Source organism: Rattus norvegicus, chromosome X (assembly GCF_036323735.1).
Source record: "Rattus norvegicus strain BN/NHsdMcwi chromosome X, GRCr8, whole genome shotgun sequence".
Lineage (NCBI taxonomy): Eukaryota > Metazoa > Chordata > Mammalia > Rodentia > Muridae > Rattus > Rattus norvegicus.
This window is the reverse complement of record NC_086039.1, coordinates 92,768,396-92,781,985: the sequence shown is the minus strand read 5'-3', so window position 1 is coordinate 92,781,985 and position 13,590 is coordinate 92,768,396.

The window sequence follows — 13,590 nt, the reverse complement described above, 5'->3', positions numbered from 1 at the left end:
GTTTTTCTACAGGGCTCACAACAAATGGAACCAAGTGATCCTGGACTTAATAAAACCAAAAACATCTATGTTCCTGCCTTGAGCTTTTGCCCTTTGTCTCCTTGGTGATTTACTATAATGTGCATCCTAGTTTTTGATGCTGTTATAAAACATTGATCAACACAAATTTGGAAGAGGAATATGTCTGTTTGCCTTACCAGTTCCAAACCATTATCAAGGGAACACATGACAGAAACTGAAGCCAATATTACTAATGCATGTTACTTACTAACTTACATTCTCTGGCTTTATTTATGGCTTTCTTACATAGTCCAGGTTAATATACATAGTTTTGATAATACCCAAAGTTTGGTAGATCCTGCCACATCAGTTAGCAATTAAGAAAATTCTTCATATATTGCCATAGACCAACAAAAACAGTTCCTGACTTTAACGTTCTTTTGTCACAGGTGTTTCAAGTTGAACAAAGTATCGTAACCTGCAAGCTAAATATCCCTTTCATCCTAAAGTTGCTTTTGGTCATGGTGCTAATCACAGCAAAAAAGAATAAACCTAGGGTACCAACTTTAAACAGTTCATTATTTAGGGACCACGCCTTTAACACAGGAAATTGTTAGAAGCATATAACATCCAAACCCATTACATATTTGTATACCCAGCATCATGAATGACATATGTGCAACCTCATTAAAGCTTCTTGGTTACTTTGTCAAATAATGAGGCATGTTCAAAACATAAAACATCATTTTTGAGTCTCAGGGAGTTTATGTTTAAAAATATTTCACAGATATTTTACATAAATTTAAGTGTATAACATTTGTGTACTTAAGATGGGTAGAAATTATTGGATCAAATATCTAAAATGAGATTGGTTATTTTAAGGACATAATGCTACCCAGAGAATTATAAAATATGCTGATATTTTTGTAGAGTCAATGCTGAAAAGGGCTTTGGTGTAATAGGTTATTGGCAATGTTTACTTTAGAACTTTAAACTTTATACATGCCATCCTCAAAGTTAACGTATCTAAATTTACTCAAAGAAAATAACAGATTTTAACCCCTTAATTAAAACAACTTAAATATTTTTTAGCTAATACACAAATAAAATATGTAATGTTTCTTCTACAGAATACTACTATTAAGACATGTGACGATACATGTTATAATATTTGTAGTCCATGAAAATATTATTTGTATTTAAAGAAGCTTGTCACAAAAGGCTATATTTTGCATGCTAGAAAGATGGCTTTGCTTAGTACCTTTCAACTATATGTAACTCCGGTTCCAGGGCATATGATTCCCTCTTTTTTTTTTAAGATGAAATCTCTTTTTTTTTTATTAACTTGAGTATTTCTTATATACATTTCGAGTGTTATTCCCTTTCCCGGTTTCCGGGCAAACATCCCCCTCCCCCCTCCCCTTCCTTATGGGTGTTCCCCTCCCAACCCTCCCCCCATTGCCGCCCTCCCCCCCATAGACTAGTTCACTGGGGGTTCAGTCTTAGCAGGACCCAGGGCTTCCCCTTCCACTGGTGCTCTTACTAGGATATTCATTGCTACCTATGGGGTCAGAGTCCAGGGTCAGTCCATGCATAGTCTTTAGGTAGTGGCTTAGTCCCTGGAAGCTCTGGTTGCTGGGTATTGTTGTACTTTTGGGATCTCGAGCCCCTTCAAGCTCTTCCAGTTCATTCTCTGATTCCTTCAATAGAGGACATATTCTCAGTTCAGTGGTTTGCTGCTGGCATTCGCCTCTGTATTTGCTGTATTCTGGCTGTGTCTCTCAGGAGCGATCTACATCCGGCTCCTGTCGGTCTGCACTTCTTTGCTTCATCCATCTTGTCTAATTGGGTGGCTGTGTATGTATGGGCCACATGTGGGGCAGGCTCTGAATGGGTGTTCCTTAAGTCTCTGTTTTAGTCTTTGCCTCTCCCTTCCCTGCCAAGGGTATTCTTTTTCCTCATTTAAAGAAGGAGTGAAGCATTCACATTTTGATCATCCGTCTTGAGTTTCGTTTGTTCTAGGGATCTAGGGTAATTCAAGCATTTGGGCTAATAGCCACTTATCAATGAGTGCATACCATGTATGTCTTTCTGTGATTGGGTTAGCTCACTCAGGATGATATTTTCCAGTTCCAACCATTTGCCTACGAATTTCATAAACTCGTTGTTTTTGATAGCTGAGTAATATTCCATTGTGTATATATACCACATTTTCTGTATCCATTCCTCTGTTGAAGGGCATCTGGGTTCTTTCCATTTTCTGGCTATTATAAATAAGGCTGCGATGAACATAGTGGAGCACGTGTCTCTTTTATATGTTGAGGCATCTTTTGGGTATATGCCCAAGAGAGGTATAGCTGGATCCTCAGGCAGTTCAATGTCCAATTTTCTGAGGAACCTCCAGACTGATTTCCAGAATGGTTTTACCAGTCTGCAATCCCACCAACAATGGAGGAGTGTTCCTCTTTCTCCACATCCTCGCCAGCATCTGCTGTCACCTGAGTTTTTGATCTTAGCCAATCGCACTGGTGTGAGGTGAAATCTCAGGGTTGTTTTGATTTGCATTTCCCTTATGAACATTTCTTTAGGTGTTTCTCAGCCATTCGGCATTCCTCAGCTGTGAATTCTTTGTTTAGCTCTGAACCCCATTTTTTAATAGGGTTATTTGTTTCCCTGCGGTCTAACTTCTTGAGTTCTTTGTATATTTTGGATATAAGGCCTCTATCTGTTGTAGGATTGGTAAAGATCTTTTCCCAATCTGTTGGTTGCCGTTTTGTCCTAACCACAGTGTCCTTTGCCTTACAGAAGCTTTGCAGTTTTATGAGATCCCATTTGTCGATTCTTGATCTTAGAGCATAAGCCATTGGTGTTTTGTTCAGGAAATTTTTTCCAGTGCCCATGTGTTCCAGATGCTTCCCTAGTTTTTCTTCTATTAGTTTGAGTGTGTCTGGTTTGATGTGGAAGTCCTTGATCCACTTGGACTTAAGCTTTGTACAGGGTGATAAGGATGGATCGATTTGCATTCTTCTACATGTTGCTCTCCAGTTGAACCAGCACCATTTTCTGAAAATGCTATCTTTTTTCCATTGGATGGTTTTGGCTCCTTTGTCAAAAATCAATTGACCATAGGTGTGTGGGTTCATTTCTGGGTCTTCAATTCTATTCCATTGGTCTATCTTTCTGTCTCTGTACCAATACCATGCAGTTTTTATCACTATTGCTCTGTAATACTGCTTGAGTTCAGGGATAGTGATTCCCCCTGAAGTCCTTTTGTTGTTGAGGATAGTTTTAGCTATCCTGGGTTTTTTGTTATTCCAGATGAATTTGCAAATTGTTCTGTCTAACTCTTTGAAGAATTGGATTGGTATTTTGATGGGGATTGCATTGAATCTGTAGATTGCTTTTGGTAAAATGGCCATTTTTACTATATTAATCCTGCCAATCCATGATCATGGGAGATCTTTCCATCTTCTGAGGTCTTCTTCAATTTCTTTCCTCAGTGTCTTGAAGTTCTTATTGTTCAGATCTTTTACTTGCTTGGTTAAAGTCACACCGAGGTACTTTATATTATTCGGGTCTATTATGAAGGGTGTCGTTTCCCTAATTTCTTTCTCGGCTTGTTTCTCTTTTGTTTAGAGGAAGGCAACTGATTTATTTGAGTTAATTTTATACCCAGCCACTTTGCTGAAGTTGTTTATCAGCTTTAGTAGTTCTCTGGTGGAACTTTTGGGATCACTTAAATATACTATCATGTCATCTGCAAATAGTGATATTTTGACCTCTTCTTTTCCGATCTGTATCCCTTTGATCTCCTTTTGTTGTCTGATTGCTCTGGCTAAAACTTCAAGAACTATATTGAATAAGTAGGGAGAGAGTGGGCAGCCTTGTCTAGTCCCTGATTTTAGTGGGATTGCTTCAAGTTTCTCTCCATTTAGTTTAATGTTAGCAACTGGTTTGCCGTATATGGCTTTTACTATGTTTAGGTATGGGCCTTGAATTCCTATTCTTTCTAGGACTTTTATCATGAAGGGGTGTTGAATTTTGTCAAATGCTTTCTCAGCATCTAATGAAATGATCATGTGGTTCTGTTCTTTCAGTTTGTTTATATAATGGATCACGTTGATGGTTTTCCGTATATTAAACCATCCCTGCATGCCTGGGATGAAGCCTACTTGATCATGGTGGATGATTGTTTTGATGTGCTCTTGAATTCGGTTTGCCAGAATTTTATTGAGTATTTTTGCGTCGATATTCATAAGGGAAATTGGTCTGAAGTTCTCTTTCTTTGTTGTGTCTTTGTGTGGTTTAGGTATAAGAGTAATTGTGGCTTCGTAGAAGGAATTCGGTAGGGCTCCATCTGTTTCAATTTTGTGGAATAGTTTGGATAATATTTGTATGAGTTCTTCTATGAAGGTTTGATAGAATTCTGCACTAAACCCGTCTGGACCTGGGCTCTTTTTGGTTGGGAGACCTTTAATGACTGCTTCTATTTCCTTAGGAGTTATGGGGTTGTTTAACTGGTTTATCTGTTCCTGATTTAACTTCGATACCTGGTATCTGTCTAGGAAATTGTCCATTTCCTGAAGATTTTCAAATTTTGTTGGATATAGGTTTTTATAGTAAGATCTGATGATTTTTTGAATTTCCTCTGAATCTGTAGTTATGTCTCCCTTTTCATTTCTGATTTTGTTAATTTGGACGCACTCTCTGTGTCCTCTCGTTAGTCTGGATAAGGGTTTATCTATCTTGTTGATTTTCTCAAAGAATCAACTTTTGGTTCTGTTGATTCTTTCTGTGGTCCTTTTTGTTTCTACTTGGTTGATTTCAGCTCTGAGTTTGATTATTTCCTGCCTTCTGCTCCTCCTGGGTGTATTTGCTTCTTTTTGTTCTAGAGCTTTTAGGTGTGCTGTCAAGCTGCTGACATATGCTCTTTCCTGTTTCTTTCTGCAGGCACTCAGCGCTATGAGATTTCCTCTTAGCACAGCTTTCATTGTGTCCCATAAGTTTGAGTATGTTGTATCTTCATTTTCATTAAATTCTAAAAAGCTTTTAATTTCTTTCTTTATTTCTTCCTTGACCAGGTTATCATTGAGTAGAGCATTGTTCAATTTCCACGTATATGTGGGCATTCTTCCCTTACTGTTATTGAAGACCAGTTTTAGGCCGTGGTGGTCCGATAGCACGCATGGGATTATTTCTATCTTTCTGTACCTGTTGAGGCCCGTTTTTGACCAATTATATGGTCAATTTTGGAGAAAGTACCATGAGGAGCTGAGAAGAAGGTATATCCTTTTGCTTTAGGATAGAATGTTCTATAAATATCCGTTAAGTCCATTTGGCTCATGACTTCTCTTAGTCTGTCGACATCACTGTTTAATTTCTGTTTCCATGATCTGTCCATTGATGAGAGTGGGGTGTTGAAATCTCCCACTATTATTGTGTGAGGTGCAATGTGTGTTTTGAGCTTTAGTAAGGTTTCTTTTACGTATGTAGGTGCCCTTGTATTTGGGGCATAGATATTTAGGATTGAGAGTTCATCTTGGTGGATTTTTCCTTTGATGAATATGAAGTGTCCTTCCTTATCTTTTTTGATGACTTTTAGTTGGAAATTGATTTTATTTGATATTAGAATGGCTACTCCAGCTTGCTTCTTCTGACCATTTGCTTGGAAAATTGTTTTCCAGCCTTTCACTCTGAGGTAGTGTCTGTCTTTGTCTCTGAGGTGTGTTTCCTGTATGCAGCAGAATGCAGGGTCCTCGTTGCGTATCCAGTTTGTTAATCTATGTCTTTTTATTGGGGAGTTGAGTCCATTGATATTGAGAGATATTAAGGAATAGTGATTATTGTTTCCCTTTATATTCATATTTGGATGTGAGGTTATGTTTGTGTGCTTTCATTCTCTTTGTTTTGTTGCCAAGATGATTAGTTTCTTGCTTCTTCTAGGGTATAGCTTGCCTCCTTATGTTGGGCTTTACCATTTATTATCCTTTGTAGTGCTGGATTTGTAGAAAGATATTGTGTAAATTTGGTTTTGTCATGTAATATCTTGGTTTCTCCATCAATGTTAATTGAGAGTTTTGCTGGATACAGTAACCTGGGCTGGCATTTGTGTTCTCTTAGGGTCTGTATGACATCAGTCCAGGATCTTCTGGCCTTCATAGTTTCTGGCGAGAAGTCTGGTGTGATTCTGATAGGTCTCCCTTTATATGTTACTTGACCTTTTTCCCTTACTGCTTTTAATATTCTTTCTTTATTTTGTGCGTTTGGTGTTTTGACAATTATGTGACGGGAGGTGTTTCTTTTCTGGTCCAATCTATTTGGAGTTCTGTAGGCTTCTTGTATGTCTATGGGTATCTCTTTTTTTAGGTTAGGGAAGTTTTCTTCTATGATTTTGTTGAAGATATTTACTGGTCCTTTGAGCTGGGAGTCTTCACTCTCTTCTATACCTATTATCCTTAGGTTTGATCTTCTCATTGAGTCCTGGATTTCCTGTATGTTTTGGACCAGTAGCTTTTTCCGCTTTACATTATCTTTGACAGTTGAGTCAATGATTTCTATGGAATCTTCTGCTCCTGAGATTCTCTCTTCCATCTCTTGTATGCTGTTGGTGAAGCTTGTATCTACAGCTCCTTGTCTCTTCTTTTGGTTTTCTATATCCAGGGTTGTTTCCATGTGTTCTTTCTTGATTGCTTCTATTTCCATTTTTAATTCCTTCAACTGTTTGATTGTGTTTTCCTGGAATTCTTTCAGGGATTTTTGCGATTCCTCTCTGTAGGCTTCTACTTGTTTATTAATGTTTTCCTGTGTTTCCCTAAGTGTGTTCATGTCTTTCTTGAAGTCCTCCAGCATCATGATCAAATATGATTTTGAAACTAGATCTTGCTTTTCTGGTGTGTTTGGATATTCCATGTTTGTTTTGGTGGGAGAATTGGGCTCCGATAATGGCATGTAGTCTTGGTTTCTGTTGCTTGGGTTCCTGCGCTTGCCTCTCGCCATCAGATTATCTCTAGTGTTACTTTGTTCTGCTATTTCTGACAGTGGCTAGACTGTCCTTTAAGCCTGTGTGTCAGGAGTGCTGTAGACCTGTTTTCCTCTCTTTCAGTCAGTTATGGGGACAGAGTGTTCTGCTTTCGGGCGTGTAGTTTTTCCTCTCTACAGGTCTTCAGCTGTTCCTGTGGGCCTGTGTCTTGAGTTCACCAGGCAGCTTTCTTGCAGCAGAAAATTTGGTCTTACCTGTGGTCTCGAGGCTCAAGTTCGCTCGTGGGGTGCTGCCCAGGGGCTCTCTGCAGCGGCAGCAACCAGGAAGACCTGTGCCGCCCCTTCCGGGAGCTTCAGTGCACCAGGGTTCCAGATGGTCTTTGGCTTTTTCCTCTGGCGTCCGAGATGTGTGTGCAGGGAGCAGTCTCTTCTGGTTTCCCAGGCTTGTCTGCCTCTCTGAAGGTTTAGCTCTCCCTCCCACGGGATTTGGGTGCAGAGAACTGTTTATCCGGTCTGTTTCTTTCAGGTTCCGGCGGTGTCTCAGGCAGGTGTCCTGCCGCTCCTGGGCCCTTCCCCACGGGAGCCCAGAGGCCTTATACAGTTTCCTCTTGGGCCAGGGATGTGGGCAGGGGTGAGCAGTGTTGGTGGTCTCTTCCGCTCTGCAGCCTCAGGAGTGCCCACCTGACCAGGCGGTTGGGTCTCTCTCTCACCGGGTCTGGGAGCAGAGAGCTGTTGCGGGCCGGGATCCGCGGGTGTGGGATGATTCCCTCTTTATGACCTCTGTAGGCAACAGGCATGCATATGGTACACAGAAACTTGTCAGTCAAATACTAATTCACATACAATAAATAAAATCTAAAAAACTATCAAAGCTACTTATTATATAATTTATTTTGTATGAATTGTCCTAATAAAGTAAATTATTAGGATAATATATTTTCTATATCTTTATTATAAATATTTTATATTATATTATATATAGCTATATATAAAGTAAAAAACATAAAGTAAATCATTAAAAAAGAGAATGATAGTGTAAATTAAGAGGTACAATGTTTATTTTTGAGGTAATAGAAGTGTTTTGAATATAGACAGTAAAATTGCTTGACAAATTAATATTCTATAAACTAGTAGTGCAATATGTGAATTATATCTAAATCAAGCATTTTGTGTGTATGTGTGTGTGGTGCATTTGTGTCTATGACTGTGTGTGTGAGACTGTGTATGTGCACATATACAATTGCTTAGAGGGCAGAAGTCAATATTGGATAGTAAAGCTAAAATTTTATTCTTTAGGGAGAAAGAAAATAAGATCTACTACTTCTCTTAAAGTACCAACAAGAAAAAAAAACACAATTTGAACAAAGTTCCTACTGGGTAATCAATGAGTTCATTAGGCTTCATTGGAGAGAAGAGGTAAGGGGTTACTTACAAGGATGCAGGCATTTCTCCTTTAATGTCTCAAACCTGAATAGCCATTACCAAGCAAAGGTGAGGGCCAAGCAACATGGATGGTGATGGTTTTTATATGCTTGGCCCAGGGAGTGGCACTATTAAAAGGGATGGCCTTGTTGGAGTAAACCTCATCCTAGCTGCCTGGAAGTCAGTATTCTGCTAGCAGCCTTCAGATGAAGATGTAGAATTCTCATCTCTTCCTGCACCATTCCTGTCTGGGTGCTGCCATGTTACCATCTTGGTGATAATGGACTGAATTTCTGAACCTGTTAGCCAGCCATTCCTCATTCCTAAGAGGATATCCATGTAGGGGAATGAAGTACACAACAGGTGGTAGGGAGCACCTAGATTCTTAGGCAAGGGTCTCATAATCCTTCCTGCTTCCCCTATATGAGGAGAATTCAAATAATCAAAGAGCCCAGCAGGAGTGGTCTTTTGTAATTTCTCACAGCCAAAACTCCAGTATTACTTTATTTCTTTATTTTGTTTGGTTGTTGTTCTTGGATCAGAGGATAGTCTTATAAAACAGGTCTCTTCCTCTGGTGTGCTCCATCTCAGTATATTGTTCTTTTTTTTTTTTTTCAGAAAGTTTTTGACTGAACCTGGAGCTCCTTGATTTCCCCTGGTTTGTCTGGCTGGAGTGTTCCATTGACCTGCCTATGTCTGCCTCTGCACAACTAGGACTGCAGTTGTATTTCATTACGCATGATTTGTTTTATGTGGAGCTAGGGATCAGCAATTCTGATCCTCATGCTTGCAAGGCAAGCAATATAATGGCTGAACCATCTTTCCATTAGCCTAAAAATATTTTTCAAGTCAATCTTGTGACTGAGGAATAGTTGTAAACTTCAAGTATCATATATAATTATTTCCAATGAATGATATACTGAAAGAAGAGTGTTTTCTACATTTGATTTATTGGACCATTTCTAAAATGTCATTTATTTATTATTATTAATTTATTTAATGTGAATGTGTGTTTTGTCTGCATATATGTCTGCATGCCTGTGAGTGTCTCATACCTGTGGAGACTCTTGGACTAGAGTTAAGCATGTGAGTGAGGATGTAGATGCCAAGAATTGAACACAGTTCCTATGGGCAAGCAGCCAGTGTCCTCACTACCAAGCCATCATTTCAGCCTAAATCATCTCTTCCTATAAGAATTTCTTTGATTATAAACTGTGAAGTACTGTATCCACTCCAATTACTAAAACTTAATGGATAAGTTTTACAAGTTTAAGTTTTCCAGAAAGTAACCATTGAGAGCACATAAATTAGTGAACCTCAACCAGTAGGTTACAACCCCTCCAGTAAACATCTATCTCCAAAATTATTTACATCATGATTCATAAAAGTAGAAAATTACAGTTATGGAATAACATAAATATAATTTTATTGTTGGAGGTTAACACAATTTGAGGAACTGTATTAAAAGGTGGAGGAATTAGGAAGTTTGAGAAGCACTGACATAAATGATCCATAAGTACATTCACATTATTAAAGAAGCATGTGATTAGTGATAATTGCTGGTGATTATGTATCTATGCAAAACAGGCCTTCTCATTTCAAAGCATAGCAATTTATCAGAACAAAAGTTCAAAGGTGCAATTTAAAATGGAAAAACTGAGAAAAAGGGTTGATTGTAGCAATATTCTTAGGAATGCTTCTGATTCTTGTACCATGTATAAAGTAGAGACATTTAAAGTCCATTCACCCAATCAAGCCAAAGTACTCTGGGTTAGGTGAGTTTCTACTAAAGCTTCCAATTCTAATGACAAGGAACAGCTGGCTCACAGGTTGGCAGAGAACCCCTCAAGGCCAGTAAACGACATATGCATAATAGGACATTTACTGCAGCGATAATCTGCTCCTCTAGGCTGAAAATAATAAAGTTCATTTTTGTATAGCAGTTAATCAAAAGGCATTAGAGAAACTATCAAGGGCTGGTATGATTTTAATTGACCAGACTGTTTCTCAGCAATAACATGTTCGCTTTTTACAAAATTATAATTTCCTGATTCTTTATGTGGTCATTCTTTGCTGGTTTCATTGACATTATACCCTCATATCAAATTCTCTAGCCTGTCTGCTCTTGATATTAAAAGATTTCATCACTGAGATAAGCATCAAATGATCCGCAATTGCAGTTAATTGTACCAAAGTCATACTTTTTCTCTTTATGAAGAAGAAAAGCCTACTGAATATGAATATTATTATTCATGAAGCCACAGAGGCAGTTTGTCCAGCTAAGCACAACCACAACGTATTATGCATTCAGCCCCTTTTATTTCCAAAGACAGTACAAAATTAAACATGAAAAGCAACACCACAACCGTCTAAAAGAATACCAAATAATTCGAAAATTCGATTTACAGTGACAAACTAGAAGATACAAAACTTTCAGAACTGAAAACATTAATGTATTTTCTAAGGTCACATAGATAATTCCAACTAAATAATGACACAAAAATATTTTCTCTTTCTGAATACTATCATGTTATTAGACATTATAATATCAAAAGCTATTAACAAAAAACCCTCAAAATAAGGGAAAGTTTCATATGACTCAGTAATTCAATTATTTTATATTAGAGAGTAACCACAGGAAGACTGTTATGAAGTTCAAATAATAATATTAATGGAATATTTGTATTAACTGTCTACTTGAATGAATTCAAAGTTACCTAGGAGAAACACTTCTGTACATGTGATTTAAGGCAATGTTTATTAATGGAGAATGTTTTTCTTTTTTATTGAATATTTTATGTATTTGCATTTCAAATGTTATCACCTTCTCCAGCTCCCCCCTCTCCTATCCCTCTTCCCATGCTTCTGTGAGGATGCTCCCCTTCCCATCCATCTACTCCTACCTCAACACCCTGTTATTTCCCTACATTGGGGAAATGAGCCTTCATAGGACCAAGGGCTTCTCTTCCTATTGATGCCAAATAATGCCATTCTCTGCTACATATGCAGCTAGAGTCATGGGTATCTCCATGTATACCCTTTGGTCGGTGGATTAGTCCCTGGAAGCTCTGGCAGAAGGTGGGGGGGTGGTGGCTGGTAGGTTGATATCATTTTACTTCCTGTGGGGATACAAACTCCTTCAGTTCCCTCAGTCCTTTCTCTAACTACTCCATTGGAGTCCCTGTGCTCAGTCCAAAGATTGGTTTCAAGCATTCTTACTTGTATCAGTAAGGCACTGTCAGAGCCTCTCAGAAGTCATCTTTATCAGGCTCCTGTCCGTAAGCACTAGTGGCATCAGCAACAGTGACTGGGTTTGGAGGCTGCATATGCGATGTATCCCCAGGTGGGGCAGTTTCTGCATGGCCTTTACTTCAGTCTCTCTGCTCCACTTTCTGTCCCTTTATTTACACCTTTTTTTTTCTCCCTTCTTAAGAAGGACTGAAGCATCCACATTTTTATATTCCTTCTTCTTGAACTTCATGTAGTCTGTGAATTGTACCTTGGGTATTCAAGCTTTTGGGTTAGTATTCACTTATCAGTCTGTGCATACCATGTGTGCTCTTTTGTGACAGGGTTACCTCACTCAGTATAATATTTTCTAGTTCCATACATTTGCCTAAGGGTGGGTGGGTGAGCACCCCATAGAAGCAGGGGGTTGGGATAGTGGTTTTATTATCATTTGAAATGTAAATAAAAATACCCAATAAAAGACAAAAAAGGATTTCAGAAAGTCATAGTTTAGTAGTACTCCATTATGTAAATTACCACATTTTCTATATCCATTACTCCACTGAAGGGCATCTGGTTTCTTTCCATCTTCTAGCTATTATAAATAAGGCTGCTATAAATATAGTAGGACATGCCTCCTTATTATGTGTTGGAGCATCTATTGTGTATATGCCTAGGAATAGTATACCTGGTTTCTCAGGTAGTACTATGTCCAATTTTTCCGACAAACCGCTGGACAGACTTCCAGAGTGGTTGTACCAGCTTACAATCCAACCAGCAAGGGAGAGGTATTCCTCTTTTTTCACATCCTTGACAGCATCTGCTGTTACCCAAGTTATTGATCTTAGTCTTTCCAAATTTACCCTTAAAATAGGAACCTTCCAATGAGTGACCTAGATATAAATACAGCTGAGAAAACAGCTGTGTTTACCTCTCTCCCATTGATTATACTTCCTGAGTGATACTATTGCTGCCAAAATCCTCTACTTCTTATCAATGATCCTTAAGAGATTTTCATCACTAGATTGGTATTGCTGAGAAACACAGCATCACAGACTGAGCAGCTCCCAATCCTCTTGGATTTCCAGCATACAAAGAGCATCACTTGACTACTCAGTTCCTATTGTGCAAATAATCCTAATAGTTTGTATTTTACAATACATATGTGTTGTGTTGATTTTGTTCTTCGATAGCACTCTGCCTAAAGCAACAAGCTACAATTATTTAATATGTTTTGGGTTTCAATTTGAAAACAATGCTATCAGTATTTCATAAGTGTTGTTATTTAATGTTTGCAGTAACCTTATGAGGAAATTATTTTATAATTGAAGAAACAGATACACAGAGAAGTGAAAGTTTTTTTTTTTCCAGGGTCAAAATATCTTATGGCAAGAAAAATAAAATTCAGACAATTGCCTCTAGATTGTACCCGATTATGCATTATCCTATATTGTTCACTATGTATCTAGATAGACTATCTTACAATTCTTATTTTCTACCTCTGTTTTTTTCAACAATGTATATCTGGAATCAGAAAATAAAACCAATTGAATGTGAATCATAGCTAGGTTGGCATGTTGTTTTCCAGCATATGCGAGGCCTTAAGTTTAATCCCCAGGATATCAATGAAATACTTGTTTCAGTGAAATGTAGCAGTGTTACTCTAGATGGATGATAGTTAAGAGTGCTATCTGGGGGTTGGGGATGTGGCTCAGTGGTAGAGCGCTTGCCTAGCAAGCACAAGATCTTGGGTTCGGTCCCCAGCTCTGAAAAAAAAAAAGAGAGAGAAAGAAAAAAAAAAAAGTAGTATCTGAGTTGCTAGTAAGTAATAGGTTAATTGTGAAAGTTGTAGTTCGTTGAAATATGAAACAATTCAATGCGTTTGCTATGCTATGATGTGGGTGACTTTATTTTTTATTTTTTACTGGAATATTATACCATACATATTTGAGTTACTACATG